The sequence below is a fragment of the Crinia signifera genome, chromosome 6 (assembly GCF_055691185.1).
Source record: "Crinia signifera chromosome 6, ASM5569118v1, whole genome shotgun sequence".
Classification (NCBI taxonomy): Eukaryota; Metazoa; Chordata; class Amphibia; order Anura; family Myobatrachidae; genus Crinia; species Crinia signifera.
In genome coordinates this window covers 58,606,449-58,628,273 of record NC_139222.1, presented here as the reverse complement: position 1 = coordinate 58,628,273, position 21,825 = coordinate 58,606,449, and the positions used below count along the sequence as shown (strand labels likewise).

Sequence of the window (21,825 nt, the reverse complement as noted above, 5' to 3'; positions counted from 1 at the left end):
AAAAAGACCTACAGGACATGATATTAGCAGGGGGTCTTAAATTAAACTACAAAAGAGGCTCAACACTGTTTAGCTGCCAAAAGCAGTTGGAATTGAGCCTAAACAGTGTGGTAAGTCTTTAGGTGATGGCTATTGTGTCTGTTTGACCTCTTCCAAATGTCTGTGCTGGCAATAAAAAGAAAAAGTTTCCAATTTAAATAGCTAGAGAATAAAAATAATTTGCCAGTAATGTGAAAAAACCTACAGCACCTGGTGTTCCCAGGTGGTCTCCCACCCAAGTACTAACCAAGCCCAACACTGCTTAGCTTCCAAGATCAGACGAGATTGGGCCTATCCAATGTGGTACGGCTGTAGGTGAGATACAGGCACTTTTTTGCCCTCTTCTACTTCTAACACCAGGTAAGCTAATAAAAAAGTTTCCTAACTGTATTGGCTTACTTAAAAAAAATCATGTGTTGGTAATGTAAAAAGACCTACAGGACATGATATTAGCAGGGGGTCTTAAATTAAACTACTAAACAGGCTCAACACTGTTTAGCTGCCAAAAGCAGTTGGAATTGGGCCTATACAGTGTGGTAAGTCTTTATGTGATGGCTATTGTGTCTGTTTGACCTCTTCCAAATGTCTGTACTGGCAATAAAAAGAAAAAGTTTCCAATTTAAATAGCTAGAGAATAAAAACAATTTGCCTGTAATGTGAAAAAACCTACAGCACCTGGTGTTCCCATGTGGTCTCCCACCCAAGTACTAACCAGGCCCAACACTGCTTAGCTTCCAAGATCAGACGAGATTGGGCCTATCCAATGTGGAATGGCTGTAGGTGAGTTAAAGCCACTTTTTTGCCCTCTTCTACTTCTATTACCAGGTAAGCTAATACAAAAGTTTCCTAACTGTATTGGCTTACTGAAAAAAATCATGTGTTGGTAATGTAAAAAGACCTACAGGACATGATATTAGCAGGGGGTCTTAAATTAAACTACAAAAGAGGCTCAACACTGTTTAGCTGCCAAAAGCAGTTGGAATTGAGCCTAAACATTGTGGTAAGTCTTTAGGTGATGGCTATTGTGTCTGTTTGACCTCTTCCAAATGTCTGTGCTGGCAATAAAATGAAAAAGTTTCCAATATAAATAGCTAGAGAATAAAAACAATTTGCCAGTAATGTGAAAAAACCTACAGCACCTGGTGTTCCCATGTGGTCTCCCACCCAAGTACTAACCAGGCCCAACACTGCTTAGCTTATAAGTTCAGATGAGATTGGGCCTATCCAATATGGTATGGCTGTAGGTGAGATACAGGCACTTATTTGACCTTTTCTACTTCTATCACCAGGTAAGCTAATAAAAAAGTTTCCTAACTGTATTGGCTTACTGAAAAAAATCATGTGTTGGTAATGTAAAAAGACCTACAGGACATGATATTAGCAGGGGGTCTTAAATTAAACTACAAAAGAGGCTCAACACTGTTTAGCTGCCAAAAGCAGTTGGAATTGAGCCTAAACAGTGTGGTAAGTCTTTAGGTGATGGCTATTGTGTCTGTTTGACCTCTTCCAAATGTCTGTGCTGGCAATAAAAAGAAAAAGTTTCCAATTTAAATAGCTAGAGAATAAAAACAATTTGCCTGTAATGTGAAAAAACCTACAGCACCTGGTGTTCCCATGTGGTCTCCCACCCAAGTACTAACCAGGCCCAACACTGCTTAGCTTATAAGTTCAGATGAGATTGGGCCTATCCAATGTGGTATGGCTGTAGGTGAGATACAGGCACTTATTTGCCCTCTTCTACTTCTATCACCAGGTAAGCTAATAAAAAAGTTTCCTAACTGTATTGGCTTACTGAAAACAATCATGTGTTGGTAATGTAAAAAGACCTACAGGACATGATATTAGCAAGGGGTCTTAAATTAAACTACAAAAGAGGCTCAACACTGTTTAGCTGCCAAAAGCAGTTGGAATTGAGCCTAAACAGTGTGGTAAGTCTTTAGGTGATGGCTATTGTGTCTGTTTGACCTCTTCCAAATGTCTGTACTGGCATTAAAAAGAAAAAGTTTCCAATTTAAATAGCTAGAGAATAAAAACAATTTGCCTGTAATGTGAAAAAACCTACAGCACCTGGTGTTCCCATGTGGTCTCCCACCCAAGTACTAACCAGGCCCAACACTGCTTAGCTTCCAAGATCAGACGAGATTGGGCCTATCCAATGTGGTATGGCTGTAGGTGAGATGCAGGCACTTTTTTGCCCTCTTCTACTTCTATCACCAGGTAAGCTAATAAAAAAGTTTCCTAACTGTATTGGCTTACTGAAAAAAATCATGTGTTGGTAATGTAAAAAGAACTACAGGACATGATATTAGCAGGGGTCTTAAATTAAACTACTAAAGAGGCTCAACACTGTTTAGCTGCCAAAAACAGTTGGAATTGGGCCTAAACAGTGTGGTAAGTCTTTAGGTGATGGCTATTGTGTCTGTTTGACCTCTTCCAAATGTCTGTACTGGCAATAAAAAGAAAAAGTTTCCAATTTAAATAGCTAGAGAATAAAAACAATTTGCCTGTAATGTGAAAAAACCTACAGCACCTGGTGTTCCCATGTGGTCTCCCACCCAAGTACTAACCAGGCCCAACACTGCTTAGCTTCTAAGATCAGACGAGATTGGGCCTATCCAATGTGGTATGGCTGTAGGTGAGATACAGGCACTTTTTTGCCCTCTTCTACTTCTATCACCAGGTAAGCTAATAAAAAAGTTTCCTAACTGTATTGGCTTACTGAAAAAAATCATGTGTTGGTAATGTAAAAAGACCTACAGGACATGATATTAGCAGGGGGTCTTAAATTAAACTACTAAAGAGGCTCAACACTGTTTAGCTGCCAAAAGCAGTTGGAATTGGGCCTAAACAGTGTGGTAAGTGTTTAGGTGATGGCTATTGTGTCTGTTTGACCTCTTCCACATGTCTGTACTGGCAATAAAAAGAAAAAGTTTCCAATTTAAATAGCTAGAGAATAAAAACAATTTGCCTGTAATGTGAAAAAACCTACAGCACCTGGTGTTCCCATGTGGTCTCCCACCCAAGTACTAACCAGGCCCAACACTGCTTAGCTTCTAAGATCAGACGAGATTGGGCCTATCCAATGTGGTATGGCTGTAGGTGAGATACAGGCACTTTTTTGCCCTCTTCTACTTCTATCACCAGGTAAGCTAATAAAAAAGTTTCCTAACTGTATTGGCTTAATGAAAAAAATCATGTGTTGGTAATGTAAAAAGACCTACAGGACATGATATATAGCAGGGGGTCTTAAATTAAACTACTAAAGAGGCTCAACACTGTTTAGCTGCCAAAAGCAGTTGGAATTGGGCCTAAACAGTGTGGTAAGTGTTTAGGTGATGGCTATTGTGTCTGTTTGACCTCTTCCACATGTCTGTACTGGCAATAAAAAGAAAAAGTTTCCAATTTAAATAGCTAGAGAATAAAAACAATTTGCCTGTAATGTGAAAAAACCTACAGCACCTGGTGTTCCCATGTGGTCTCCCACCCAAGTACTAACCAGGCCCAACACTGCTTAGCTTCCAAGATCAGACGAGATTGGGCCTATCCAATGTGGTATGGCTGTAGGTGAGATACAGGCACTTTTTTGCCCTCTTCTACTTCTATCACCAGGTAAGCTAATAAAAAAGTTTCCTAACTGTATTGGCTTACTGAAAAAAATCATGTGTTGGTAATGTAAAAAGACCTACAGGACATGATATTAGCAGGGGGTCTTAAATTAAACTACTAAAGAGGCTCAACACTGTTTAGCTGCCAAAAGCAGTTGGAATTGGGCCTAAACAGTGTGGTAAGTCTTTAGGTGATAGCTATTGTGTCTGTTTGACCTCTTCCAAATGTCTGTACTGGCAATAAAAAGAAAAAGTTTCCAATTTAAATAGCTAGAGAATAAAAACAATTGGCCAGTAATGTGAAAAAACCTACAGCACCTGGTGTTCCCATGTGGTCTCCCACCCAAGTACTAACCAGGCCCAACACTGCTTAGCTTCCAAGATCAGACGAGATTGGGCCTATCCAATGTGGTATGGCTGTAGGTGAAATACTGGCACTTTTTTGCCCTCTTCTACTTCTATCACCAGGTAAGCTAATAAAAAAGTTTCCTAACTGTATTGGCTTACTGAAAAAAATCATGTGTTGGTAATGTAAAAAGACCTACAGGACATGATATTAGCAGGGGGTCTTAAATTAAACTACTAAAGAGGCTCAACACTGTTTAGCTGCCAAAAGCAGTTGGAATTGGGCCTAAACAGTGTGGTAAGTCTTTAGGTGATGGCTATTGTGTCTGTTTGACCTCTTCCAAATGTCTGTACTGGCAATAAAAAGAAAAAGTTTCCAATTTAAATAGCTAGAGAATAAAAACAATTTGCCTGTAATGTGAAAAAACCTACAGCACCTGGTGTTCCCATGTGGTCTCCCACCCAAGTACTAACCAGGCCCAACACTGCTTAGCTTCCAAGATCAGACGAGATTGGGCCTATCCAATGTGGTATGGCTGTAGGTGAGATACAGGCACTTTTTTGCCCTCTTCTACTTCTATCACCAGGTAAGCTAATAAAAAAGTTTCCTAACTGTATTGGCTTACTGAAAAAAATCATGTGTTGGTAATGTAAAAAGACCTACAGGACATGATATTAGCAGGGGGTCTTAAATTAAACTACTAAAGAGGATCAACACTGTTTAGCTGCCAAAAGCAGTTGGAATTGGGCCTAAACAGTGTGGTAAGTCTTTAGGTGATGGCTATTGTGTCTGTTTGACCTCTTCCAAATGTCTGTGCTGGCAATAAAAAGATAAAGTTTCCTATTTAAATAGCTAGAGAATAAAAACAATTTGCCAGTAATGTGAAAAAACCTACAGCACCTGGTGTTCCCATGTGGTCTCCCACCCAAGTACTAACCAGGCCCAACACTACTTAGCTTCCAAGATCAGACGAGATTGGGCCTATCCAATGTGGTATGGCTTTAGGTGAGATACAGGCACTTTTTTGCCCTCTTCTACTTCTATCACCAGGTAAGCTAATACAAAAGTTTCCTAACTGTATTGGCTTACTGAAAAAAATCATGTGTTGGTAATGTAAAAAGACCTACAGGACATGATATTAGCAGGGGGTCTTAAATTAAACTACTAAAGAGGCTCAACACTGTTTAGCTGCCAAAATCAGTTGGAATTGGGCCTAAACAGTGTGGTAAGTCTTTAGGTGATGGCTATTGTGTCTGTTTGACCTCTTCCAAATGTCTGTACTGGCAATAAAAAGAAAAAGTTTCCAATTTAAATCGCTAGAGAATAAAAACAATTTGCCTGTAATGTGAAAAAACCTACAGCACCTGGTGTTCCCATGTGGTCTCCCACCCAAGTACTAACCAGGCCCAACACTGCTTAGCTTCCAAGATCAGACGAGATTGGGCCTATCCAATGTGGTATGGCTGTAGGTGAGATACAGGCACTTTTTTGCCCTCTTCTACTTCTATCACCAGGTAAGCTAATAAAAAAGTTTCCTAACTGTATTGGCTTACTGAAAAAAATCATGTGTTGGTAATGTAAAAAGACCTACAGGACATGATATTAGCAGGGGGTCTTAAATTAAACTACTAAAGAGGCTCAACACTGTTTAGCTGCCAAAAGCAGTTGGAATTGGGCCTAAACAGTGTGGTAAGTCTTTAGGTGATGGCTATTGTGTCTGTTTGACCTCTTCCAAATGTCTGTACTGGCAATAAAAAGAAAAAGTTTCCAATTGAAATAGCTAGAGAATAAAAACAATTTGCCTGTAATGTGAAAAAACCTACAGCACCTGGTGTTCCCATGTGGTCTCCCACCCAAGTACTAACCAGGCCCAACACTGCTTAGCTTCCAAGATCAGACGAGATTGGGCCTATCCAATGTGGTATGGCTGTAGGTGAGATACAGGCACTTTTTTGCCCTCTTCTACTTCTATCACCAGGTAAGCTAATAAAAAAGTTTCCTAACTGTATTGGCTTACTGAAAAAAATCATGTGTTGGTAATGTAAAAAGACCTACAGGACATGATATTAGCAGGGGGTCTTAAATTAAACTACTAAAGAGGATCAACACTGTTTAGCTGCCAAAAGCAGTTGGAATTGGGCCTAAACAGTGTGGTAAGTCTTTAGGTGATGGCTATTGTGTCTGTTTGACCTCTTCCAAATGTCTGTGCTGGCAATAAAAATAAAAAGTTTCCTATTTAAATAGCTAGAGAATAAAAACAATTTGCCAGTAATGTGAAAAAACCTACAGCACCTGGTGTTCCCATGTGGTCTCCCACCCAAGTACTAACCAGGCCCAACACTGCTTAGCTTCCAAGATCAGACGAGATTGGGCCTATCCAATGTGGTATGGCTGTAGGTGAGATACAGGCACTTTTTTGCCCTCTTCTACTTCTATCACCAGGTAAGCTAATACAAAAGTTTCCTAACTGTATTGGCTTACTGAAAAAAATCATGTGTTGGTAATGTAAAAAGACCTACAGGACATGATATTAGCAGGGGGTCTTAAATTAAACTACTAAAGAGGCTCAACACTGTTTAGCTGCCAAAAGCAGTTGGAATTGGGCCTAAACAGTGTGGTAAGTCTTTAGGTGATGGCTATTGTGTCTGTTTGACCTCTTCCAAATGTCTGTGCTGGCAATAAAAAGAAAAAGTTTCCTATTTAAATAGCTAGAGAATAAAAACAATTTGCCTGTAATGTGAAAAAACCTACAGCACCTGGTGTTCCCATGTGGTCTCCCACCCAATTACTAACCAGGCCCAACACTGCTTAGCTTCCAAGAACAGATGAGATTGGGCCTATCCAATGTGGTATGGCTGTAGGTGAAATACAGGCACTTTTTTGCCCTCTTCTACTTCTATCACCAGGTAAGCTAATAAAAAAGTTTCCTAACTGTATTGGCTTACTGAAAAAAATCATGTGTTTGTAATGTAAAAAGACCTACAGGACATGATATTAGCAGGGGGTCTTAAATTAAACTACTAAAGAGGCTCAACACTGTTTAGCTGCCAAAAGCAGTTGGAATTGGGCCTAAACAGTGTGGTAAGTCTTTAGGTGATGGCTATTGTGTCTGTTTTACCTCTTCCAAATGTCTGTACTGGCAATAAAAAGAAAAAGTTTCTAATTTAAATAGCTAGAGAATAAAAACAATTTGCCTGTAATGTGAAAAAACCTACAGCACCTGGTGTTCCCATGTGGTCTCCCACCCAAGTACTAACCAGGCCCAACACTGCTTAGCTTCCAAGATCAGACGAGATTGGGCCTATCCAACGTGGTATGGCTGTAGGTGAGATACAGGCACTTTTTTGCCGTCTTCTACTTCTATCACCAGGTAAGCTAATACAAAAGTTTCCTAACTGTATTGGCTTACTGAAAAAAATCATGTGTTGGTAATGTAAAAAGACCTACAGGACATGATATTAGCAGGGGGTCTTAAATTAAACTACTAAAGAGGATCAACACTGTTTAGCTGCCAAAAGCAGTTGGAATTGGGCCTAAACAGTGTGGTAAGTCTTTAGGTGATGGCTATTGTGTCTGTTTGACCTCTTCCAAATGTCTGTACTGGCAATAAAAATAATAAGTTTCCAATTTAAATAGCTAGAGAATAAAAACAATTTGCCAGTAATGTGAAAAAACCTACAGCACCTGGTGTTCCCATGTGGTCTCCCACCCAAGTACTAACCAGGCCCAACACTGCTTAGCTTCCAAGATCAGACGAGATTGGGCCTATCCAATGTGGTATGGCTGTAGGTGAGATACAGGCACTTTTTTGCCCTCTTCTACTTCTATCACCAGGTAAGCTAATACAAAAGTTTCCTAACTGTATTGGCTTACTGAAAAAAATCATGTGTTGGTAATGTAAAAAGACCTACAGGACATGATATTAGCAGGGGGTCTTAAATTAAACTACTAAAGAGGCTCAACACTGTTTAGCTGCCAAAAGCAGTTGGAATTGGGCCTAAACAGTGTGGTAAGTCTTTAGGTGATGGCTATTGTGTCTGTTTGACCTCTTCCAAATGTCTGTGCTGGCAATAAAAAGAAAAAGTTTCCTATTTAAATAGCTAGAGAATAAAAACAATTTGCCAGTAATGTGAAAAAACCTACAGCACCTGGTGTTCCCATGTGGTCTCCCACCCAAGTACTAACCAGGCCCAACACTGCTTAGCTTCCAAGATCAGACGAGATTGGGCCTATCCAATGTGGTATGGCTGTAGGTGAGTTAAAGCCACTTTTTTGCCCTCTTCTACTTCTATCACCAGGTAAGCTAATACAAAAGTTTCCTAACTGTATTGGCTTACTGAAAAAAATCATGTGTTGGTAATGTAAAAAGACCTACAGGACATGATATTAGCAGGGGGTCTTAAATTAAACTACAAAAGAGGCTCAACACTGTTTAGCTGCCAAAAGCAGTTGGAATTGAGCCTAAACAGTGTGGTAAGTCTTTAGGTGATGGCTATTGTGTCTGTTTGACCTCTTCCAAATGTCTGTGCTGGCAATAAAAAGAAAAAGTTTCCAATATAAATAGCTAGAGAATAAAAACAATTTGCATGTAATGTGAAAAAACCTACAGCACCTGGTGTTCCCATGTGGTCTCCCACCCAATTACTAACCAGGCCCAACACTGCTTAGCTTCCAAGAACAGACGAGATTGGGCCTATCCAATGTGGTATGGCTGTAGGTGAAATACAGGCACTTTTTTGCCCTCTTCTACTTCTATCACCAGGTAAGCTAATAAAAAAGTTTCCTAACTGTATTGGCTTACTGAAAAAAATCATGTGTTGGTAATGTAAAAAGACCTACAGGACATGATATTAGCAGGGGGTCTTAAATTAAACTACTAAAGAGGCTCAACACTGTTTAGCTGCCAAAAGCAGTTGGAATTGGGCCTAAACAGTGTGGTAAGTCTTTATGTGATGGCTATTGTGTCTGTTTGATCTCTTCCAAATGTCTGTACTGGCAATAAAAAGAAAAAGTTTCCAATTTAAATAGCTAGAGAATAAAAACAATTTGCCTGTAATGTGAAAAAACATACAGCACCTGGTGTTCCCATGTGGTCTCCCACCCAAGTACTAACCAGGCCCAACACTGCTTAGCTTCCAAGATCAGACGAGATTGGGCCTATCCAATGTGGTATGGCTGTAGGTGAGATACAGGCACTTTTTTGCCCTCTTCTACTTCTATCACCAGGTAAGCTAACACAAAAGTTTCCTAACTGTATTGGCTTACTGAAAAAAATCATGTCTTGGTAATGTAAAAAGACCTACAGGACATGATATTAGCAGGGGGTCTTAAATTAAACTACTAAAGAGGATCAACACTGTTTAGCTGCCAAAAGCAGTTGGAATTGGGCCTAAACAGTGTGGTAAGTCTTTAGGTGATGGCTATTGTGTCTGTTTGACCTCTTCCAAATGTCTGTACTGGCAATAAAAAGAAAAAGTTTCCAATATAAATAGCTAGAGAATAAAAACAATTTGCCAGTAATGTGAAAAAACCTACAGCACCTGGTGTTCCCATGTGGTCTCCCACCCAAGCACTAACCAGGCCCAACACTGCTTAGCTTCCAAGATCAGACGAGATTGGGCCTATCCAATGTGGTATGGCTGTAGGTGAGTTAAAAGCACTTTTTTGCCCTCTTCTACTTCTATCACCAGGTAAGCTAATACAAAAGTTTCCTAACTGTATTGGCTTACTGAAAAAAATCATGTGTTGGTAATGTAAAAAGACCTACAGGACATGATATTAGCAGGGGGTCTTAAATTAAACTACAAAAGAGGCTCAACACTGTTTAGCTGCCAAAAGCAGTTGGAATTGAGCCTAAACAGTGTGGTAAGTCTTTAGGTGATGGCTATTGTGTCTGTTTGACCTCTTCCAAATGTCTGTGCTGGCAATAAAAAGAAAAAGTTTCCAATTTAAATAGCTAGAGAATAAAAACAATTTGCCAGTAATGTGAAAAAACCTACAGCACCTGGTGTTCCCAGGTGGTCTCCCACCCAAGTACTAACCAGGCCCAACACTGCTTAGCTTCCAAGATCACGAGATTGGGCCTATCCAATGTGGTATGGCTGTAGGTGAGATACAGGCACTTTTTTGCCCTCTTCTACTTCTATCACCAGGTAAGCTAATAAAAAAGTTTCCTAACTGTATTGGCTTACTTAAAAAAAATCATGTGTTGGTAATGTAAAAAGACCTACAGGACATGATATTAGCAGGGGGTCTTAAATTAAACTACTAAACAGGCTCAACACTGTTTAGCTGCCAAAAGCAGTTGGAATTGGGCCTAAACAGTGTGGTAAGTCTTTAGGTGATGGCTATTGTGTCTGTTTGACCTCTTCCAAATGTCTGTACTGGCAATAAAAAGAAAAAGTTTCCAATTTAAATAGCTAGAGAATAAAAACAATTTGCCTGTAATGTGAAAAAACATACAGCACCTGGTGTTCCCATGTGGTCTCCCACCCAAGTACTAACCAGGCCCAACACTGCTTAGCTTCCAAGATCAGACGAGATTGGGCCTATCCAATGTGGTATGGCTGTAGGTGAGATACAGGCACTTTTTTGCCCTCTTCTACTTCTATCACCAGGTAAGCTAATACAAAAGTTTCCTAACTGTATTGGCTTACTGAAAAAAATCATGTCTTGGTAATGTAAAAAGACCTACAGGACATGATATTAGCAGGGGGTCTTAAATTAAACTACTAAAGAGGATCAACACTGTTTAGCTGCCAAAAGCAGTTGGAATTGGGCCTAAACAGTGTGGTAAGTCTTTAGGTGATGGCTATTGTGTCTGTTTGACCTCTTCCAAATGTCTGTACTGGCAATAAAAAGAAAAAGTTTCCAATATAAATAGCTAGAGAATAAAAACAATTTGCCAGTAATGTGAAAAAACCTACAGCACCTGGTGTTCCCATGTGGTCTCCCACCCAAGTACTAACCAGGCCCAACACTGCTTAGCTTCCAAGATCAGACGAGATTGGGCCTATCCAATGTGGTATGGCTGTAGGTGAGTTAAAAGCACTTTTTTGCCCTCTTCTACTTCTATCACCAGGTAAGCTAATACAAAAGTTTCCTAACTGTATTGGCTTACTGAAAAAAATCATGTGTTGGTAATGTAAAAAGACCTACAGGACATGATATTAGCAGGGGGTCTTAAATTAAACTACAAAAGAGGCTCAACACTGTTTAGCTGCCAAAAGCAGTTGGAATTGAGCCTAAACAGTGTGGTAAGTCTTTAGGTGATGGCTATTGTGTCTGTTTGACCTCTTCCAAATGTCTGTGCTGGCAATAAAAAGAAAAAGTTTCCAATTTAAATAGCTAGAGAATAAAAACAATTTGCCAGTAATGTGAAAAAACCTACAGCACCTGGTGTTCCCAGGTGGTCTCCCACCCAAGTACTAACCAGGCCCAACACTGCTTAGCTTCCAAGATCACGAGATTGGGCCTATCCAATGTGGTATGGCTGTAGGTGAGATACAGGCACTTTTTTGCCCTCTTCTACTTCTATCACCAGGTAAGCTAATAAAAAAGTTTCCTAACTGTATTGGCTTACTTAAAAAAAATCATGTGTTGGTAATGTAAAAAGACCTACAGGACATGATATTAGCAGGGGGTCTTAAATTAAACTACTAAACAGGCTCAACACTGTTTAGCTGCCAAAAGCAGTTGGAATTGGGCCTAAACAGTGTGGTAAGTCTTTAGGTGATGGCTATTGTGTCTGTTTGACCTCTTCCAAATGTCTGTGCTGGCAATAAAAAGAAAAAGTTTCCTATTTAAATAGCTAGAGAATAAAAACAATTTGCCAGTAATGTGAAAAAACCTACAGCACCTGGTGTTCCCATGTGGTCTCCCACCCAAGTACTAACCAGGCCCAACACTGCTTAGCTTCCAAGATCAGACGAGATTGGGCCTATCCAATGTGGTATGGCTGTAGGTGAGTTAAAGCCACTTTTTTGCCCTCTTCTACTTCTATCACCAGGTAAGCTAATAAAAAAGTTTCCTAACTGTATTGGCTTACTGAAAAAAATCATGTGTTGGTAATGTAAAAAGACCTACAGGACATGATATTAGCAGGGGGTCTTAAATTAAACTACAAAAGAGGCTCAACACTGTTTAGCTGCCAAAAGCAGTTGGAATTGGGCCTAAACAGTGTGGTAAGTCTTTAGGTGATGGCTATTGTGTCTGTTTGACCTCTTCCAAATGTCTGTACTGGCAATAAAAAGAAAAAGTTTCCAATTTAAATAGCTAGAGAATAAAAACAATTTGCCAGTAATGTGAAAAAACCTACAGCACCTGGTGTTCCCATGTGGTCTCCCACCCAAGTACTAACCAGGCCCAACACTGCTTAGCTTCCAAGATCAGACGAGATTGGGCCTATCCAATGTGGTATAGCTGTAGGTGAGTTAAATGCACTTTTTTGCCCTCTTCTACTTCTATCACCAGGTAAGCTAATACAAAAGTTTCCTAACTGTATTGGCTTACTGAAAAAAATCATGTGTTGGTAATGTAAAAAGACCTACAGGACATGATATTAGCAGGGGGTCTTAAATTAAACTACAAAAGAGGCTCAACACTGTTTAGCTGCCAAAAGCAGTTGGAATTGAGCCTAAACAGTGTGGTAAGTCTTTAGGTGATGGCTATTGTGTCTGTTTGACCTCTTCCAAATGTCTGTACTGGCAATAAAAAGAAAAAATTTCCAATATAAATAGCTAGAGAATAAAAACAATTTGCCAGTAATGTGAAAAAACCTACAGCACCTGGTGTTCCCATGTGGTCTCCCACCCAAGTACTAACCAGGCCCAACACTGCTTAGCTTCCAAGATCAGACGAGATTGGGCCTATCCAATGTGGTATGGCTGTAGGTGAGTTAAAAGCACTTTTTTGCCCTCTTCTACTTCTATCACCAGGTAAGCTAATACAAAAGTTTCCTAACTGTATTGGCTTACTGAAAAAAATCATGTGTTGGTAATGTAAAAAGACCTACAGGACATGATATTAGCAGGGGGTCTTAAATTAAACTACAAAAGAGGCTCAACACTGTTTAGCTGCCAAAAGCAGTTAGAATTGAGCCTAAACAGTGTGGTAAGTCTTTAGGTGATGGCTATTGTGTCTGTTTGACCTCTTCCAAATGTCTGTGCTGGCAATAAAAAGAAAAAGTTTCCAAATTTAAATAGCTAGATAATAAAAACAATTTGCCAGTAATGTGAAAAAACCTACAGCACCTGGTGTTCCCAGGTGGTCTCCCACCCAAGTACTAACCAGGCCCAACACTGCTTAGCTTCCAAGATCAGACGAGATTGGGCCTATCCAATGTGGTATGGCTGTAGGTGAGATACAGGCACTTTTTTGCCCTCTTCTACTTCTATCACCAGGTAAGCTAATAAAAAAGTTTCCTAACTGTATTGGCTTACTTAAAAAAAATCATGTGTTTGTAATGTAAAAAGACCTACAGGACATGATATTAGCAGGGGGTCTTAAATTAAACTACTAAACAGGCTCAACACTGTTTAGCTGCCAAAAGCAGTTGGAATTGGGCCTAAACAGTGTGGTAAGTCTTTAGGTGATGGCTATTGTGTCTGTTTGACCTCTTCCAAATGTCTGTGCTGGCAATAAAAAGATAAAGTTTCCTATTTAAATAGCTAGAGAATAAAAACAATTTGCCAGTAATGTGAAAAAACCTACAGCACCTGGTGTTCCCATGTGGTCTCCCACCCAAGTACTAACCAGGCCCAACACTGCTTAGCTTCCAAGATCAGACGAGATTGGGCCTATCCAATGTGGTATGGCTGTAGGTGAGTCAAAGGCACTTTTTTGCCCTCTTCTACTTCTATCACCAGGTAAGCTAATACAAAAGTTTCCTAACTGTATTGGCTTACTGAAAAAAATCATGTGTTGGTAATGTAAAAAGACCTACAGGACATGATATTAGCAGGGGGTCTTAAATTAAACTACTAAAGAGGCTCAACACTGTTTAGCTGCCAAAAGCAGTTGGAATTGGGCCTAAACAGTGTGGTAAGTCTTTAGGTGATGGCTATTGTGTCTGTTTGACTTCTTCCAAATGTCTGTGCTGGCAATAAAAAGAAAAAGTTTCCTATTTAAATAGCTAGAGAATAAAAACAATTTGCCAGTAATGTGAAAAAACCTACAGCACCTGGTGTTCCCATGTGGTCTCCCACCCAAGTACTAACCAGGCCCAACACTGCTTAGCTTCCAAGATCAGACGAGATTGGGCCTATCCAATGTGGTATGGCTGTAGGTGAGTTAAAGCCACTTTTTTGCCCTCTTCTACTTCTATCACCAGGTAAGCTAATACAAAAGTTTCCTAACTGTATTGGCTTACTGAAAAAAATCATGTGTTGGTAATGTAAAAAGACCTACAGGACATGATATTAGCAGGGGGTCTTAAATTAAACTACAAAAGAGGCTCAACACTGTTTAGCTGCCAAAAGCAGTTGGAATTGAGCCTAAACAGTGTGGTAAGTCTTTAGGTGATGGCTATTGTGTCTGTTTGACCTCTTCCAAATGTCTGTGCTGGCAATAAAAAGAAAAAGTTTCCAATATAAATAGCTAGAGAATAAAAACAATTTGCCTGTAATGTGAAAAAACCTACAGCACCTGGTGTTCCCATGTGGTCTCCCACCCAATTACTAACCAGGCCCAACACTGCTTAGCTTCCAAGAACAGACGAGATTGGGCCTATCCAATGTGGTATGGCTGTAGGTGAGATACAGGCACTTTTTTGCCCTCTTCTACTTCTATCACCAGGTAAGCTAATAAAAAAGTTTCCTAACTGTATTGGCTTACTGAAAAAAATCATGTGTTGGTAATGTAAAAAGACCTACAGGACATGATATTAGCAGGGGGTCTTAAATTAAACTACTAAAGAGGATCAACACTGTTTAGCTGCCAAAAGCAGTTGGAATTGAGCCTAAACAGTGTGGTAAGTCTTTAGGTGATGGCTATTGTGTCTGTTTGACCTCTTCCAAATGTCTGTGGTGGCAATAAAAAGAAAAAGTTTCCAATTTAAATAGCTAGAGAATAAAAACAATTTGCCAGTAATGTGAAAAAACCTACAGCACCTGGTGTTCCCAGGTGGTCTCCCACCCAAGTACTAACCAGGCCCAACAATGCTTAGCTTCCAAGATCAGACGAGATTGGTCCTATCCAACGTGGTATGGCTGTAGGTGAGATACAGGCACTTTTTTGCCCTCTTCTACTTCTATCACCAGGTAAGCTAATAAAAAAGTTTCCTAACTGTATTGGCTTACTTAAAAAAAATCATGTGTTGGTAATGTAAAAAGACCTACAGGACATGATATTAGCAGGGGGTCTTAAATTAAACTACTAAACAGGCTCAACACTGTTTAGCTGCCAAAAGCAGTTGGAATTGGGCCTAAACAGTGTGGTAAGTCTTTAGGTGATGGCTATTGTGTCTGTTTGACCTCTTCCAAATGTCTGTACTGGCAATAAAAAGAAAAAGTTTCCAATTTAAATAGCTAGAGAATAAAAACAATTTGCCAGTAATGTGAAAAAACCTACAGCACCTGGTGTTCCCATGTGGTCTCCCACCCAAGTACTAACCAGGCCCAACACTGCTTAGCTTCCAAGAACAGACGAGATTGGGCCTATCCAATGTGGTATGGCTGTAGGTGAGTAAAAAGCACTTTTTTGCCCTCTTCTACTTCTATCACCAGGTAAGCTAATACAAAAGTTTCCTAACTGTATTGGCTTACTGAAAAAAATCATGTGTTGGTAATGTAAAAAGACCTACAGGACATGATATTAGCAGGGGGTCTTAAATTAAACTACAAAAGAGGCTCAACACTGTTTAGCTGCCAAAAGCAGTTGGAATTGAGCCTAAACAGTGTGGTAAGTCTTTAGGTGATGGCTATTGTGTCTGTTTGACCTCTTCCAAATGTCTGTGCTGGCAATAAAAAGAAAAAGTTTCCAATATAAATAGCTAGAGAATAAAAACAATTTGCCTGTAATGTGAAAAAACCTACAGCACCTGGTGTTCCCATGTGGTCTCCCACCCAATTACTAACCAGGCCCAACACTGCTTAGCTTCCAAGAACAGACGAGATTGGGCCTATCCAATGTGGTATGGCTGTAGGTGAGATACAGGCACTTTTTTGCCCTCTTCTACTTCTATCACCAGGTAAGCTAATAAAAAAGTTTCCTAACTGTATTGGCTTACTGAAAAAAATCATGTGTTGGTAATGTAAAAAGACCTACAGGACATGATATTAGCAGGGGGTCTTAAATTAAACTACTAAAGAGGATCAACACTGTTTAGCTGCCAAAAGCAGTTGGAATTGAGCCTAAACAGTGTGGTAAGTCTTTAGGTGATGGCTATTGTGTCTGTTTGACCTCTTCCAAATGTCTGTGGTGGCAATAAAAAGAAAAAGTTTCCAATTTAAATAGCTAGAGAATAAAAACAATTTGCCAGTAATGTGAAAAAACCTACAGCACCTGGTGTTCCCAGGTGGTCTCCCACCCAAGTACTAACCAGGCCCAACAATGCTTAGCTTCCAAGATCAGACGAGATTGGTCCTATCCAACGTGGTATGGCTGTAGGTGAGATACAGGCACTTTTTTGCCCTCTTCTACTTCTATCACCAGGTAAGCTAATAAAAAAGTTTCCTAACTGTATTGGCTTACTTAAAAAAAATCATGTGTTGGTAATGTAAAAAGACCTACAGGACATGATATTAGCAGGGGGTCTTAAATTAAACTACTAAACAGGCTCAACACTGTTTAGCTGCCAAAAGCAGTTGGAATTGGGCCTAAACAGTGTGGTAAGTCTTTAGGTGATGGCTATTGTGTCTGTTTGACCTCTTCCAAATGTCTGTACTGGCAATAAAAAGAAAAAGTTTCCAATTTAAATAGCTAGAGAATAAAAACAATTTGCCAGTAATGTGAAAAAACCTACAGCACCTGGTGTTCCCATGTGGTCTCCCACCCAAGTACTAACCAGGCCCAACACTGCTTAGCTTCCAAGAACAGACGAGATTGGGCCTATCCAATGTGGTATGGCTGTAGGTGAGTAAAAAGCACTTTTTTGCCCTCTTCTACTTCTATCACCAGGTAAGCTAATACAAAAGTTTCCTAACTGTATTGGCTTACTGAAAAAAATCATGTGTTGGTAATGTAAAAAGACCTACAGGACATGATATTAGCAGGGGGTCTTAAATTAAACTACAAAAGAGGCTCAACACTGTTTAGCTGCCAAAACAGTTGGAATTGAGCCTAAACAGTGTGGTAAGTCTTTAGGTGATGGCTATTGTGTCTGTTTGACCTCTTCCAAATGTCTGTGCTGGCAATAAAAAGAAAAAGTTTCCAAATTAAATAGCTAGAGAATAAAAACAATTTGCCAGTAATGTGAAAAAACCTACAGCACCCAGGTGGTCTCCCACCCAAGTACTAACCAGGCCCAACACTGCTTAGCTTCCAAGATCAGACGAGATTGGGCCTATCCAATGTGGTATGGCTGTAGGTGAGATACAGGCACTTTTTTGCCCTCTTCTACTTCTATCACCAGGTAAGCTAATAAAAAAGTTTCCTAACTGTATTGGCTTACTTAAAAAAAATCATGTGTTGGTAATGTAAAAAGACCTACAGGACATGATATTAGCAGGGGGTCTTAAATTAAACTACTAAACAGGCTCAACACTGTTTAGCTGCCAAAAGCAGTTGGAATTGGGCCTAAACAGTGTGGTAAGTCTTTATGTGATGGCTATTGTGTCTGTTTGACCTCTTCCAAATGTCTGTACTGGCAATAAAAAGAAAAAGTTTCCAATTTAAATAGCTAGAGAATAAAAACAATTTGCCTGTAATGTGAAAAAACCTACAGCACCTGGTGTTCCCATGTGGTCTCCCACCCAAGTACTAACCAGGCCCAACACTGCTTAGCTTCCAAGATCAGACGAGATGGGGCCTATCCAATGTGGAATGGCTGTAGGTGAGTTAAAGCCACTTTTTTGCCCTCTTCTACTTCTATTACCAGGTAAGCTAATACAAAAGTTTCCTAACTGTATTGGCTTACTGAAAAAAATCATGTGTTGGTAATGTAAAAAGACCTACAGGACATGATATTAGCAGGGGGTCTTAAATTAAACTACTAAAGAGGCTCAACACTGTTTAGCTGCCAAAAGCAGTTGGAATTGGGCCTAAACAGTGTGGTAAGTCTTTAGGTGATGGCTATTGTGTCTGTTTGACCTCTTCCAAATGTCTGTACTGGCAATAAAAATAAAAAGTTTCCAATTTAAATAGCTAGAGAATAAAAACAATTTGCCAGTAATGTGAAAAAACCTACAGCACCTGGTGTTCCCATGTGGTCTCCCACCCAAGTACTAACCAGGCCCAACACTGCTTAGCTTCCAAGATCAGACGAGATTGGGCCTATCCAATGTGGTATGGCTGTAGGTGAGATACAGGCACTTTTTTGCCCTCTTCTACTTCTATCACTAGGTAAGCTAATACAAAAGTTTCCTAACTGTATTGGCTTACTGAAAAAAATCATGTGTTGGTAATGTAAAAAGACCTACAGGACATGATATTAGCAGGGGGTCTTAAATTAAACTACTAAAGAGGCTCAACACTGTTTAGCTGCCAAAAGCAGTTGGAATTGGGCCTAAACAGTGTGGTAAGTCTTTAGGTGATGGCTATTGTGTCTGTTTGACCTCTTCCAAATGTCTGTACTGGCAATAAAAAGAAAAAGTTTCCAATTTAAATAGCTAGAGAATAAAAACAATTTGCCTGTAATGTGAAAAAACCTACAGCACCTGGTGTTCCCATGTGGTCTCCCACCCAAGTACTAACCAGGCCCAACACTGCTTAGCTTCCAAGATCAGACGAGATTAGGCCTATCCAATGTGGTATGGCTGTAGGTGAGATACAGGCACTTTTTTGCCCTCTTCTACTTCTATCACCAGGTAAGCTAATAAAAAAGTTTCCTAACTGTATTGGCTTACTGAAAAAAATCATGTGTTGGTAATGTAAAAAGACCTACAGGACATGATATTAGCAGGGGGTCCTAAATTAAACTACTAAACAGGCTCAACACTGTTTAGCTGCCAAAAGCAGTTGGAATTGGGCCTAAACAGTGTGGTAAGTCTTTAGGTGATGGCTATTGTGTCTGTTTGACCTCTTCCAAATGTCTGTACTGGCAATAAAAAGAAAAAGTTTCCAATTTAAATAGCTAGAGAATAAAAACAATTTGCCTGTAATGTGAAAAAACCTACATCACCTGGTGTTCCCATGTGGTCTGCCACCCAAGTACTAACCAGGCCCAACACTGCTTAGCTTCCAAGATCAGACGAGATTGGGCCTATCCAATGTGGTATGGCTGTAGGTGAGATGCAGGCACTTTTTTGCCCTCTTCTACTTCTATCACCAGGTAAGCTAATAAAAAAGTTTCCTAACTGTATTGGCTTACTGAAAAAAATCATGTGTTGGTAATGTAAAAAGACCTACTGGACATGATATTAGCAGGGAGTCTTAAATTAAACTACTAAAGAGGCCCAACACTGTTTAGCTGCCAAAAGCAGTTGGAATTGGGCCTAAACAGTGTGGTAAGTCTTTAGGTGATGGCTATTGTGTCTGTTTGACCTCTTCCACATGTCTGTACTGGCAATAAAAAGAAAAAGTTTCCAATTTAAATAGCTAGAGAATAAAAACAATTTGCCAGTAATGTGAAAAAACCTACAGCACCTGGTGTTCCCATGTGGTCTCCCACCCAAGTACTAACCAGGCCCAACACTGCTTAGTTTCCAAGATCAGACGAGATTGGGCCTATCCAATGTGGTATAGCTGTAGGTGAGATACAGGCACTTTTTTGCCCTCTTCTACTTCTATCACCAGGTAAGCTAATACAAAAGTTTCCTAACTGTATTGGCTTACTGAAAAAAATCATGTGTTGGTAATGTAAAAAGACCTACAGGACATGATATTAGCAGGGGGTCTTAAATTAAACTACTAAAGAGGCTCAACACTGTTTAGCTGCCAAAAGCAGTTGGAATTGGGCCTAAACAGTGTGGTAAGTCTTTAGGTGATGGCTATTGTGTCTGTTTGACCTCTTCCAAATGTCTGTGCTGGCAATAAAAAGAAAAAGTTTCCTATTTAAATAGCTAGAGAATAAAAACAATTTGCCAGTAATGTGAAAAAACCTACAGCACCTGGTGTTCCCATGTGGTCTCCCACCCAAGTACTAACCAGGCCCAACAATGCTTAGCTTCCAAGATCAGACGAGATTGGGGCTATCCAATGTGGTACGGCTGTAGGTGAGTAAAAGCCACTTTTTTGCCCTATTCTACTTCTATCACCAGGTAAGCTAATACAAAAGTTTCCTATCTGTATTGGCTTACTGAAAAAAATCATGTGTTGGTAATGTAAAAAGACCTACAGGACATGATATTAGCAGGGGGTCTTAAATTAAACTACAAAAGAGGCTCAACACTGTTTAGCTGCCAAAAGCAGTTGGAATTGAGCCTAAACAGTGTGGTAAGTCTTTAGGTGATGGCTATTGTGTCTGTTTGACCTCTTCCAAATGTCTGTGCTGGCAATAAAAAGAAAAAGTTTCCAATATAAATAGCTAGAGAATAAAAACAATTTGCCTGTAATGTGAAAAAACCTACAGCACCTGGTGTTCCCATGTGGTCTCCCACCCAAGTACTAACCAGGCCTAACACTGCTTAGCTTCAAAGAACAGACGAGATTGGGCCTATCCAATGTGGTATGGCTGTAGGTGAAATACAGGCACTTTTTTGCCCTCTTCTACTTCTATCACAAGGTAAGCTAATAAAAAAGTTTCCTAACTGTATTGGCTTACTGAAAAAAATCATGTGTTGGTAATGTAAAAAGACCTACAGGACATGATATTAGCAGGGGGTCTTAAATTAAACTACTAAAGAGGCTCAACACTGTTTAGCTGCCAAAAGCAGTTGGAATTGAGCCTAAACAGTGTGGTAAGTCTTTAGGTGATGGCTAGTGTGTCTGTTTGACCTCTTCCAAATGTCTGTGCTGGCAATAAAAAGAAACAGTTTCCAATATAAATAGCTAGAGAATAAAAAAAATTTGCCTGTAATGTGAAAAAACCTACAGCTCCTGGTGTTCCCAGGTGGTCTCCCACCCAAGTACTAACCAGGCCCAACACTGCTTAGCTTCCAAGATCAGACGATATTGGGCCTATCCAACGTGGTATGGCTGTAGGTGAAATACAGGCACTTTTTTGCCCTCTTCTACTTTTATCACCAGGTAAGCTAATACAAAAGTTTCCTAACTGTATTGGCTTACTGAAAAAAATCATGTGTTGGTAAAGTAAAAAGACCTACAGGACATGATATTAGCAGGGGGTCTTAAATTAAACTACAAAAGAGGCTCAACACTGTTTAGCTGCCAAAAGCAGTTGGAATTGAGCCTAAACAGTGTGGTAAGTCTTTAGGTGATGGCTATTGTGTCTGTTTGACCTCTTCCAAATGTCTGTGCTGGCAATAAAAAGAAAAAGTTTCCAATTTAAATAGCTAGAGAATAAAAATAATTTGCCAGTAATGTGAAAAAACCTACAGCACCTGGTGTTCCCAGGTGGTCTCCCACCCAAGTACTAACCAAGCCCAACACTGCTTAGCTTCCAAGATCAGACGAGATTGGGCCTATCCAATGTGGTACGGCTGTAGGTGAGATACAGGCACTTTTTTGCCCTCTTCTACTTCTAACACCAGGTAAGCTAATAAAAAAGTTTCCTAACTGTATTGGCTTACTTAAAAAAAATCATGTGTTGGTAATGTAAAAAGACCTACAGGACATGAT

The 21,825-nt window shown here is 39.8% G+C and overlaps 40 non-coding genes and 7 pseudogenes across 40 annotated transcripts; all 47 read right to left on the bottom strand.

Annotated features, from left to right (window-relative positions):
- Positions 1–237: 237 nt before the first annotated feature.
- On the bottom strand, positions 238–356 carry LOC146016246 (5S ribosomal RNA). Its single transcript, XR_014449143.1, has one exon. It is a non-coding gene; the product is annotated as a 5S ribosomal RNA (ribosomal RNA).
- A 346-nt stretch (positions 357–702) lies between these two features.
- On the bottom strand, positions 703–821 carry LOC146014938 (5S ribosomal RNA). The gene has a single exon (XR_014447877.1). It is a non-coding gene; the product is annotated as a 5S ribosomal RNA (ribosomal RNA).
- A 345-nt stretch (positions 822–1,166) lies between these two features.
- On the bottom strand, positions 1,167–1,285 carry LOC146010526 (5S ribosomal RNA; annotated as a pseudogene).
- A 345-nt stretch (positions 1,286–1,630) lies between these two features.
- LOC146017111 (5S ribosomal RNA) lies at positions 1,631–1,749 on the bottom strand. Its single transcript, XR_014449985.1, has one exon. It is a non-coding gene; the product is annotated as a 5S ribosomal RNA (ribosomal RNA).
- Positions 1,750–2,094: 345 nt separating this feature from the next.
- On the bottom strand, positions 2,095–2,213 carry LOC146012876 (5S ribosomal RNA). Its single transcript, XR_014445872.1, has one exon. It is a non-coding gene; the product is annotated as a 5S ribosomal RNA (ribosomal RNA).
- A 344-nt stretch (positions 2,214–2,557) lies between these two features.
- On the bottom strand, positions 2,558–2,676 carry LOC146016107 (5S ribosomal RNA). The gene has a single exon (XR_014449008.1). It is a non-coding gene; the product is annotated as a 5S ribosomal RNA (ribosomal RNA).
- A 345-nt stretch (positions 2,677–3,021) lies between these two features.
- LOC146016106 (5S ribosomal RNA) lies at positions 3,022–3,140 on the bottom strand. The gene has a single exon (XR_014449007.1). It is a non-coding gene; the product is annotated as a 5S ribosomal RNA (ribosomal RNA).
- Positions 3,141–3,486: 346 nt separating this feature from the next.
- LOC146012875 (5S ribosomal RNA) lies at positions 3,487–3,605 on the bottom strand. The gene has a single exon (XR_014445871.1). It is a non-coding gene; the product is annotated as a 5S ribosomal RNA (ribosomal RNA).
- Positions 3,606–3,950: 345 nt separating this feature from the next.
- On the bottom strand, positions 3,951–4,069 carry LOC146012874 (5S ribosomal RNA). Its single transcript, XR_014445870.1, has one exon. It is a non-coding gene; the product is annotated as a 5S ribosomal RNA (ribosomal RNA).
- A 345-nt stretch (positions 4,070–4,414) lies between these two features.
- On the bottom strand, positions 4,415–4,533 carry LOC146012873 (5S ribosomal RNA). Its single transcript, XR_014445869.1, has one exon. It is a non-coding gene; the product is annotated as a 5S ribosomal RNA (ribosomal RNA).
- Positions 4,534–4,878: 345 nt separating this feature from the next.
- On the bottom strand, positions 4,879–4,997 carry LOC146010272 (5S ribosomal RNA). Its single transcript, XR_014444787.1, has one exon. It is a non-coding gene; the product is annotated as a 5S ribosomal RNA (ribosomal RNA).
- Positions 4,998–5,342: 345 nt separating this feature from the next.
- On the bottom strand, positions 5,343–5,461 carry LOC146012871 (5S ribosomal RNA). Its single transcript, XR_014445868.1, has one exon. It is a non-coding gene; the product is annotated as a 5S ribosomal RNA (ribosomal RNA).
- Positions 5,462–5,806: 345 nt separating this feature from the next.
- On the bottom strand, positions 5,807–5,925 carry LOC146012870 (5S ribosomal RNA). Its single transcript, XR_014445867.1, has one exon. It is a non-coding gene; the product is annotated as a 5S ribosomal RNA (ribosomal RNA).
- Positions 5,926–6,270: 345 nt separating this feature from the next.
- Positions 6,271–6,389, bottom strand: LOC146012869 (5S ribosomal RNA). Its single transcript, XR_014445866.1, has one exon. It is a non-coding gene; the product is annotated as a 5S ribosomal RNA (ribosomal RNA).
- Positions 6,390–6,734: 345 nt separating this feature from the next.
- Positions 6,735–6,853, bottom strand: LOC146017436 (5S ribosomal RNA). The gene has a single exon (XR_014450308.1). It is a non-coding gene; the product is annotated as a 5S ribosomal RNA (ribosomal RNA).
- Positions 6,854–7,198: 345 nt separating this feature from the next.
- On the bottom strand, positions 7,199–7,317 carry LOC146014301 (5S ribosomal RNA). Its single transcript, XR_014447250.1, has one exon. It is a non-coding gene; the product is annotated as a 5S ribosomal RNA (ribosomal RNA).
- A 345-nt stretch (positions 7,318–7,662) lies between these two features.
- On the bottom strand, positions 7,663–7,781 carry LOC146012868 (5S ribosomal RNA). The gene has a single exon (XR_014445865.1). It is a non-coding gene; the product is annotated as a 5S ribosomal RNA (ribosomal RNA).
- A 345-nt stretch (positions 7,782–8,126) lies between these two features.
- LOC146012867 (5S ribosomal RNA) lies at positions 8,127–8,245 on the bottom strand. Its single transcript, XR_014445864.1, has one exon. It is a non-coding gene; the product is annotated as a 5S ribosomal RNA (ribosomal RNA).
- A 345-nt stretch (positions 8,246–8,590) lies between these two features.
- On the bottom strand, positions 8,591–8,709 carry LOC146010404 (5S ribosomal RNA; annotated as a pseudogene).
- A 345-nt stretch (positions 8,710–9,054) lies between these two features.
- On the bottom strand, positions 9,055–9,173 carry LOC146015306 (5S ribosomal RNA). The gene has a single exon (XR_014448231.1). It is a non-coding gene; the product is annotated as a 5S ribosomal RNA (ribosomal RNA).
- Positions 9,174–9,518: 345 nt separating this feature from the next.
- On the bottom strand, positions 9,519–9,637 carry LOC146016241 (5S ribosomal RNA). Its single transcript, XR_014449138.1, has one exon. It is a non-coding gene; the product is annotated as a 5S ribosomal RNA (ribosomal RNA).
- Positions 9,638–9,982: 345 nt separating this feature from the next.
- On the bottom strand, positions 9,983–10,099 carry LOC146016793 (5S ribosomal RNA). The gene has a single exon (XR_014449671.1). It is a non-coding gene; the product is annotated as a 5S ribosomal RNA (ribosomal RNA).
- Positions 10,100–10,445: 346 nt separating this feature from the next.
- On the bottom strand, positions 10,446–10,564 carry LOC146015305 (5S ribosomal RNA). Its single transcript, XR_014448230.1, has one exon. It is a non-coding gene; the product is annotated as a 5S ribosomal RNA (ribosomal RNA).
- Positions 10,565–10,909: 345 nt separating this feature from the next.
- Positions 10,910–11,028, bottom strand: LOC146012866 (5S ribosomal RNA). The gene has a single exon (XR_014445863.1). It is a non-coding gene; the product is annotated as a 5S ribosomal RNA (ribosomal RNA).
- A 345-nt stretch (positions 11,029–11,373) lies between these two features.
- LOC146016791 (5S ribosomal RNA) lies at positions 11,374–11,490 on the bottom strand. Its single transcript, XR_014449669.1, has one exon. It is a non-coding gene; the product is annotated as a 5S ribosomal RNA (ribosomal RNA).
- A 346-nt stretch (positions 11,491–11,836) lies between these two features.
- Positions 11,837–11,955, bottom strand: LOC146012864 (5S ribosomal RNA). Its single transcript, XR_014445861.1, has one exon. It is a non-coding gene; the product is annotated as a 5S ribosomal RNA (ribosomal RNA).
- Positions 11,956–12,300: 345 nt separating this feature from the next.
- Positions 12,301–12,419, bottom strand: LOC146014437 (5S ribosomal RNA). The gene has a single exon (XR_014447393.1). It is a non-coding gene; the product is annotated as a 5S ribosomal RNA (ribosomal RNA).
- A 345-nt stretch (positions 12,420–12,764) lies between these two features.
- Positions 12,765–12,883, bottom strand: LOC146012863 (5S ribosomal RNA). The gene has a single exon (XR_014445860.1). It is a non-coding gene; the product is annotated as a 5S ribosomal RNA (ribosomal RNA).
- Positions 12,884–13,229: 346 nt separating this feature from the next.
- Positions 13,230–13,348, bottom strand: LOC146014133 (5S ribosomal RNA). Its single transcript, XR_014447088.1, has one exon. It is a non-coding gene; the product is annotated as a 5S ribosomal RNA (ribosomal RNA).
- A 346-nt stretch (positions 13,349–13,694) lies between these two features.
- Positions 13,695–13,813, bottom strand: LOC146012862 (5S ribosomal RNA). The gene has a single exon (XR_014445859.1). It is a non-coding gene; the product is annotated as a 5S ribosomal RNA (ribosomal RNA).
- Positions 13,814–14,158: 345 nt separating this feature from the next.
- LOC146012861 (5S ribosomal RNA) lies at positions 14,159–14,277 on the bottom strand. Its single transcript, XR_014445858.1, has one exon. It is a non-coding gene; the product is annotated as a 5S ribosomal RNA (ribosomal RNA).
- A 345-nt stretch (positions 14,278–14,622) lies between these two features.
- Positions 14,623–14,741, bottom strand: LOC146010403 (5S ribosomal RNA; annotated as a pseudogene).
- A 345-nt stretch (positions 14,742–15,086) lies between these two features.
- On the bottom strand, positions 15,087–15,205 carry LOC146016889 (5S ribosomal RNA). Its single transcript, XR_014449769.1, has one exon. It is a non-coding gene; the product is annotated as a 5S ribosomal RNA (ribosomal RNA).
- Positions 15,206–15,551: 346 nt separating this feature from the next.
- Positions 15,552–15,670, bottom strand: LOC146015657 (5S ribosomal RNA). The gene has a single exon (XR_014448572.1). It is a non-coding gene; the product is annotated as a 5S ribosomal RNA (ribosomal RNA).
- Positions 15,671–16,015: 345 nt separating this feature from the next.
- On the bottom strand, positions 16,016–16,134 carry LOC146010402 (5S ribosomal RNA; annotated as a pseudogene).
- A 345-nt stretch (positions 16,135–16,479) lies between these two features.
- Positions 16,480–16,598, bottom strand: LOC146016888 (5S ribosomal RNA). The gene has a single exon (XR_014449768.1). It is a non-coding gene; the product is annotated as a 5S ribosomal RNA (ribosomal RNA).
- Positions 16,599–16,944: 346 nt separating this feature from the next.
- LOC146015656 (5S ribosomal RNA) lies at positions 16,945–17,063 on the bottom strand. The gene has a single exon (XR_014448571.1). It is a non-coding gene; the product is annotated as a 5S ribosomal RNA (ribosomal RNA).
- A 344-nt stretch (positions 17,064–17,407) lies between these two features.
- On the bottom strand, positions 17,408–17,517 carry LOC146011786 (5S ribosomal RNA; annotated as a pseudogene).
- Positions 17,518–17,863: 346 nt separating this feature from the next.
- On the bottom strand, positions 17,864–17,982 carry LOC146017467 (5S ribosomal RNA). The gene has a single exon (XR_014450337.1). It is a non-coding gene; the product is annotated as a 5S ribosomal RNA (ribosomal RNA).
- Positions 17,983–18,327: 345 nt separating this feature from the next.
- Positions 18,328–18,446, bottom strand: LOC146012860 (5S ribosomal RNA). The gene has a single exon (XR_014445857.1). It is a non-coding gene; the product is annotated as a 5S ribosomal RNA (ribosomal RNA).
- A 345-nt stretch (positions 18,447–18,791) lies between these two features.
- Positions 18,792–18,910, bottom strand: LOC146014910 (5S ribosomal RNA). The gene has a single exon (XR_014447851.1). It is a non-coding gene; the product is annotated as a 5S ribosomal RNA (ribosomal RNA).
- A 345-nt stretch (positions 18,911–19,255) lies between these two features.
- Positions 19,256–19,374, bottom strand: LOC146010298 (5S ribosomal RNA). Its single transcript, XR_014444813.1, has one exon. It is a non-coding gene; the product is annotated as a 5S ribosomal RNA (ribosomal RNA).
- A 345-nt stretch (positions 19,375–19,719) lies between these two features.
- Positions 19,720–19,838, bottom strand: LOC146014391 (5S ribosomal RNA). Its single transcript, XR_014447347.1, has one exon. It is a non-coding gene; the product is annotated as a 5S ribosomal RNA (ribosomal RNA).
- A 345-nt stretch (positions 19,839–20,183) lies between these two features.
- Positions 20,184–20,302, bottom strand: LOC146016573 (5S ribosomal RNA). The gene has a single exon (XR_014449461.1). It is a non-coding gene; the product is annotated as a 5S ribosomal RNA (ribosomal RNA).
- Positions 20,303–20,647: 345 nt separating this feature from the next.
- LOC146011209 (5S ribosomal RNA) lies at positions 20,648–20,766 on the bottom strand (annotated as a pseudogene).
- A 345-nt stretch (positions 20,767–21,111) lies between these two features.
- On the bottom strand, positions 21,112–21,230 carry LOC146010872 (5S ribosomal RNA; annotated as a pseudogene).
- A 345-nt stretch (positions 21,231–21,575) lies between these two features.
- Positions 21,576–21,694, bottom strand: LOC146016244 (5S ribosomal RNA). The gene has a single exon (XR_014449141.1). It is a non-coding gene; the product is annotated as a 5S ribosomal RNA (ribosomal RNA).
- Positions 21,695–21,825: the final 131 nt, after the last annotated feature.